The sequence below is a fragment of the Neophocaena asiaeorientalis genome, unplaced genomic scaffold (genome assembly GCF_003031525.2).
Source record: "Neophocaena asiaeorientalis asiaeorientalis breed wild unplaced genomic scaffold, Neophocaena_asiaeorientalis_V1.1 scaffold243, whole genome shotgun sequence".
NCBI classification, from domain to species: Eukaryota; Metazoa; Chordata; class Mammalia; order Artiodactyla; family Phocoenidae; genus Neophocaena; species Neophocaena asiaeorientalis.
The window spans coordinates 674,750-680,749 of NW_020173113.1; the positions used below are offsets into that span (position 1 = coordinate 674,750).

The 6,000-nt window shown below is 40.9% G+C and overlaps 1 long non-coding RNA gene across 2 annotated transcripts in view; it reads left to right on the top strand.

Annotated features, from left to right (window-relative positions):
- The window catches only part of LOC112398815 (uncharacterized), a 113,685-nt gene that overhangs the window by 71,173 nt on the left and 36,512 nt on the right, over positions 1–6,000 (top strand). Inside the window, exon 3 of one of the 2 annotated variants that reach the window (XR_003003068.1) lies at positions 5,223–5,391. The exons of the other annotated variant lie outside the window; for it this stretch is intronic. This is a non-coding gene — a long non-coding RNA (uncharacterized LOC112398815). The remainder of the gene's footprint in view (positions 1–5,222; positions 5,392–6,000) is intronic. 2 annotated transcript variants of the gene reach the window in all.

Sequence of the window (6,000 nt, forward strand, 5' to 3'; positions counted from 1 at the left end):
CTTATCCTGGAGACTGTCTTGAGCTGGCCGGAAGAGACTAACACAAACCAGATTTAGGAAATGGGAAGGAGGAAGAAAAGGTATCCCTTTGCATGGGATACTCAGGAGGCAAGTACAGATGCTCCCAGGCCCCCAGGGGCCCTGCCCTGTGACAATGGGGCATGACTAATGTGATATGATGTACACCCCGGGCCAGGGGCAGGGAAGTCAAGCCAGCCATTTCCCCTTCCTATGGGCCTGCTGCTCCAACTCAACAGCTAATGGGAGACCTCCAAGCATATTGGAACTTTAGTGCTGGGATACACTAGTGATCTGGATTGGTGGTGGGGGAGAGGCTATCCTTGCTTGGTCACCTGCTAAATGTGATGTGGCACTGCTAACCTGGGGTAGGGACACCACCACCATGCCTTGTCCCAAGATGTTGTGGGGCAAATGCACCCAACCCTGACCTTCCCTACACTCACACCTAGGCTCCCATTCGGGACAGAGGGCAGCCAACAGTGGTTGCTAGGAAGGGTTGGAGATGGGGAGGCTGGGCAGGGCCCAGGGCACCAGGAGGCACAGGAGCAGCCCCTGGGAACCTGTCCTGGGGACCCAAGCATGAACTGAGGCTCCAAGCCCCTGGTGCATGCTCCATTATCACATTGGACTCTACTGACCAAATACAAATATAAAGATAAAATTGCAAATAATTTGAAGACAGTGATTACAGAGTATTAAATTCCAAGCACACGGCCCTTCTGGGCACAAGTGCCTGTGTGACTGTCCTGGTAGCTTGCCCATGAAGCTGGCCCATCTATTTCATAGCGCTGTTCACTTCTCTGGTCTAGAAGCAATGACGTCCCAATAGCGATAAGCTTACATTGAAACCAGATCTTGGTTTCTAAATTCCCTAATAGAAGGAAACAGTGCTTCTTGGAGAAATGGCTTATTTCTGGCTTGGTACAGACAATATATAAGGTGAGGCTGGGGCTTCTTATGCCAGAAATTAAGAAAGCACCAAAAGACCAATGGGAACAGTTGAGCATCAAGAGGAATAATGAATGCCTTTGCTTATGATGATTGAATAAATTAAAACCATGAGTATCATGAGTCCATCATGGCACTCAAATGAGAGAAAAAACTCATTAGTGATTGGTGATGACTATTATACAAACACTTTATTCTGAGAATTGGCAACCAAAGGAAAGAGTTAAGCGTTTACCCCGACTTTTAAGGAAAAACTTGTTTGTCTCCTTTTGATTCTTCTTTATAGAAGAATGCCAGCTAACAGTTGCAAATGAATTTTTACAGTAGCATCATTTTGGCATCTTCCAAGAATATAATCCATTCAGGCAAGGATCATTAAGGAATGCTAAAACAATTGGGTGACATTGATGGAGGCCGTATACTTATGTGGTATCTAAGTATCACCCCTCAAGTTCCTTTTTAATTACAAAGAGAAAAGCTTAGCTTGGTTGTCATGACCTTAACCCTGTGATCATAGTTAACACCACTTACAGTGAGGTAGACTGAGGCTATGTGGTATAATATGATGTGATGCAATGTGAAGACCACAGTGTCACCTAGGTAGCATTCTTGCCAAAAATGTTTAACCTGAATCTAATCAAGCCTCTAGACCTAACATCCAGTTTATAGCCTAGTTTACTAGGCTGCCATAACACAGTACCACAAACTGAGTGGCTTAAACAACAGAAATTTATTATCTCACAGTTCTGGAGACTGGAAGTATGAGATTAAGGTGTGGGTAGGGTTGGTTCCTTCTGAGGGCTGTGAGGATCTGTTCCATGCCTCTCTCCTAGCTTCTGATGGTTTGTTGGCAATCTTTCATCTTCCTTGATGTGTAGAAGCATCACCTTGATCTCTGCCTTCATGTTCACATGGTGTTGTCCCTGTGTGCACATCTATCTCCACATTTTTCCTTTTATAAGGACACCAGTCATTTTGGATTACGGACCCACCCTACTCCAGTATGACCTCATCCTAACTAATTACGTCAACGACACTATTTCCAAATAAGGTCATATTCTAAAGCACTGGGGGTTAGGGCCTTATAGAGGAGGAAAAATAAATTTCCCTCTACCTTTCTAGGTTCTTGGCTGAGACCTCCCTGTAATAAAAAGACAGATGAACAGGAGAAAAACAAACAGAAGTTTAAGAACATGTATACTGCCTATTTACATGGGAGAGGCCCAGGAAAGCTGAGTAATCCCCCCAAGTGGCTCAAGCCACCACCTTAAATACCATCTCCAGCTAAAGACAAAGACAGATGGGAGGACAGGGGAGGCAGTTATGGTAGGCTACCAGGAAAAGCACAAGGAAAATGAAGTAAAAAAGGGTATGGTTGTTATGAATATTTGAGTCTGTACCTTCTCCACTGATAAGAGTTTCCAGAGATTTAGTCATCATCGCTTCCTGGTACAGAGAGGGAGACACCCTTACAAATGGAGACCTCCCTTATAAATGTAAATGTCCCTTACAAAGAGTAACTTCTACTTGGTTTTCAGAGCTTTTCCTATGTCTGCACTTTCTTAAAAAATAATCAACCAAAAATAATCCTTATGCCAAAGAGGCAGATTTTAAGGTAACAAATTCTGCACACCTTCAGCTTCAACATATGATTTCAGGGGACAGACACAATTCAACTCATAACAACAGGAAATCTAGGAGAGAGAAGAACAAGTTAAATATCACCACAAGGAAATAATCAGACAAGTCCAGAATGTGAGACTTCCTATAAAGTCTCTTCAAAAAGATAATGTCATTTATAAAAAGAAGTAGGGGGACTATTCCAAAAAGACTAAAGAAACCAAATGTATGAATTGTGATTGGATCCTGGTTTAAAAAAGAAACTGCTATAAGACATTATGATGGAAATTGGGGTGATTTGACTATGGTCTGGGTATTCTAAGAGTTAAATGATATTATGGAATTACTGTTAATTTTCTTAGGGGTGCTCGTTCTGTGATAGCTATATATGAGAATGAACTTATATTAGGATATGCAGGCTAAAGTGTTTGGGGTGAAGTGTCATGATGTCTCCAATTTACTTTTATTTTTATAATGCAGTCTTTTAGGAATTTTATCATTTTATTTAATTTTTATTTTATATTGGAGTATAGTTGATTTACAATATTGTGTTAGCTTCAGGTGAACAGCAAAGTGATTCAGTTATACATATATCCATTCTTTTTCAGATTCTTTTCCCATATAGGTTATTACAGTAGAGTTCCCAGTGCTATACAGTAGGTCCTTGTTGATTACCTATTTTATATATAGCAGTGTGTGTATGTTAATGTCAAACTCCTAATTTATCCCTCTCCCACCCCCTTTCCACTTTGGTAACCATAAGTTTGTTTTCTATGTCTGTGAGTCTGTTTCTGTTTTGTAAATAAGTTGATTTGTATCATTTTCTTAGACTCCACATATAAGTGATATCATATGATATTTGTCTTTGTCTGACTTTCTTCACTTAAAATGATACTCTCAAAAAAAAAAAATGATACTCTCTAGGTCCATCCATGTTGCTGCAAATGGCATTATTTCATTCTTTTTTATGGATGAGTAGTATATCAGTGTGAGGTTATACCTTATTGTAGTTTTGACTTGCATTTCTTTAATAACTAGTGATGTTGAGCATCTTTTCATGTTCCTCTTGGCCATCTGTATGTCTTCTTTGGAGAAATGTCTATTTAGGTCTCCTGCCCAGTTTTTGATTAGGTTGTTTGTTTTTTTGATATTGAGCTGCATGAGCTGTTTGTGTATTTTGGAGATTAATCCTTTGTCAGTTTTTCGTTTGCAAATATCTTCTCCCATTCTGAGGGTTGTCTTTTCATCTCATTTATGGTTTCCTTTGCTTGCAAAAGCTTTTGAGTTTAATTAGGTTCCATTTGTTTATTTTTATTTTCATTACTCTAGGAGGTGGATCCCAAAAGATCTTGCTGTGATTTATGTCAAAGAGTGTTCTGCCTATGTTTTTCTCTAAGAGTTTTATAGTATTTGGTCTTACATTTAGGTCTCCAATTTACTTTTAAATAGACCAGCAAAAAAATGTATATACATACATAAAGCAAATATGTATGTACAGTGTGTATATAGATAAAGCAAATATACCAAAAGGTCAGCATTTGTTGAATTTAAATTGTGGGTATATGGGGTGTTCACAGTACTATTTGTTCAACTTTCCTGTATGTTAGACATTTTTCATAATAAAATGTTGACAGCAAATAAAGAAAAAAGTTTTTTTTTTTTTAAAGAGAAGATTCTGCCCACCAACTCTCAATTGAAAATGGAAAAATTCAACAGGCTTAAAGTATAGAAGGCGAAAATCCAGTTAGTGAAAAGGAGAAATTCGCCGTCAAGGTTGTTAAACAGTTGGGCTGCTTTCCAATTGATTCCTTCCCTCAAAGTCTTCATTACTGGGAGTTGGAAGCTAGAGTACAAGGCTCTCAATCAAGATGATTTGAGGGACCCCCAAAGACCTGTTGACCTCTAAATATCTCCCCTGCTGGCTTCCCATGTGGCCTGAAATCCCTGTAACCTGGGTCGGTTCTTAGGAATAAAGTATTTTCTCACTATTCTGGGGCCTCCTTTTAAAATGCAAAGCTAGGAGGATGCTGGGGCCCATTAAGTGGGAACAATTGTCTTCGGAGCCAGTGCCCGCCCAGAGGCCCTCCATTCTAATAGCTCCTTTCCCAACCTCTTACCACCGCTGTGACTGGACAATATGTGCTCTAGGAAACTGAAATTGGACAATGTGTGCTCTAAGCAACTTCTTAGGTGAGGATACCATTTCAAGAGAGCTTACTTTTCGTGAATAAAATGGGGTGCATAAGGTCATTGCTGTTTTTACTTTGTCAACTGGGTGGCCTCTGAAAGCTTCTTAGAACACTTCAAAGGAAGCCTTCTCAACTCTTCCAGCCCTCCACCCCTTCCCTTTGTAACTGAATTCTTACTGACCCCGAAGCTTTTCACTGAATGAAGAGTTTCCAAGGGGTCTAAAAAATACCTGAGACAATTAGAGAAATGAAAACCAGGGGGTCAAGATGAATTGACCCTTGGCGGAGGATTTACATAAATAGGTCCTAACCTCTGGCTGTGAATAAAAGATAAATGCCCCATTAGGGTCAGAACCACAGTTCAAGGGCGTTTGCAGGGCCAAGCCTGGCTTCTCTGCTATGTCAGGAATTTCAGGAATGCCACTGATCATTGTGTGTTGGCAGAGCGCAGGGGGTTGCAGGCCGGATAACAGAAACCCAGCCCTGCCCACTGGGTGAAGCTGCAGCTCTCCCACACAGCGATCTGCAAATCGAGAGCGTGAGAAACCTGCAAGTGGAGAGAGGAGCCAGAAGTAATGCCTTCGAAAATGGAACGGATGCCTTCTCCTGAAAGGTGACTAAATTCATGTTTTGGATGGTGGTATTAACCTGTAAGATTAGAGGGGAGAAAGGGCATGTCCCCTGAGAAGAGCCAGTTCGCTCCCCTTACCTGTAGATCAGATGACCCCGTGCTAGCCTCCTGCAGCCTGAAGGGCTCCACCACGTTTCCTTCTGCTGCTACCCAATAAAGAAGTCTTACAAGGGTGTTCCAAGACAATTTTTAGAAAAAAGGTAAAATCCTGATCCTTATACAGACATAAAAATGAACATGTGTTAAAGATTTTATTTTACTCGTAATAACTGAGGGAACTAGGCACGTGTTATAACTGACTTAAAAAAGAAGCAGCCCAGATTTATAGGGAGTAAAGAATGTTGAAATGAATTACAAATGGAGGCAAACATTCCCCGCCCCCAGCCCCCCACAGTGAAGGAGGTAAGTTGAACCAGGCAGGACAGAATTCACATGTCTATCCCTTCTCTACAACTTACAGAGTTATAGAATAGCTCCTGTAGGAAACAAGTGCTTTAGGCAATAAAGAGTTCCCCTGAAGTATGAATTTTCTCTACAAGGGCAAGAAATTTTGCTTTCTACATATTGCCTTAAGAGAAGTGTCCCCTCTAT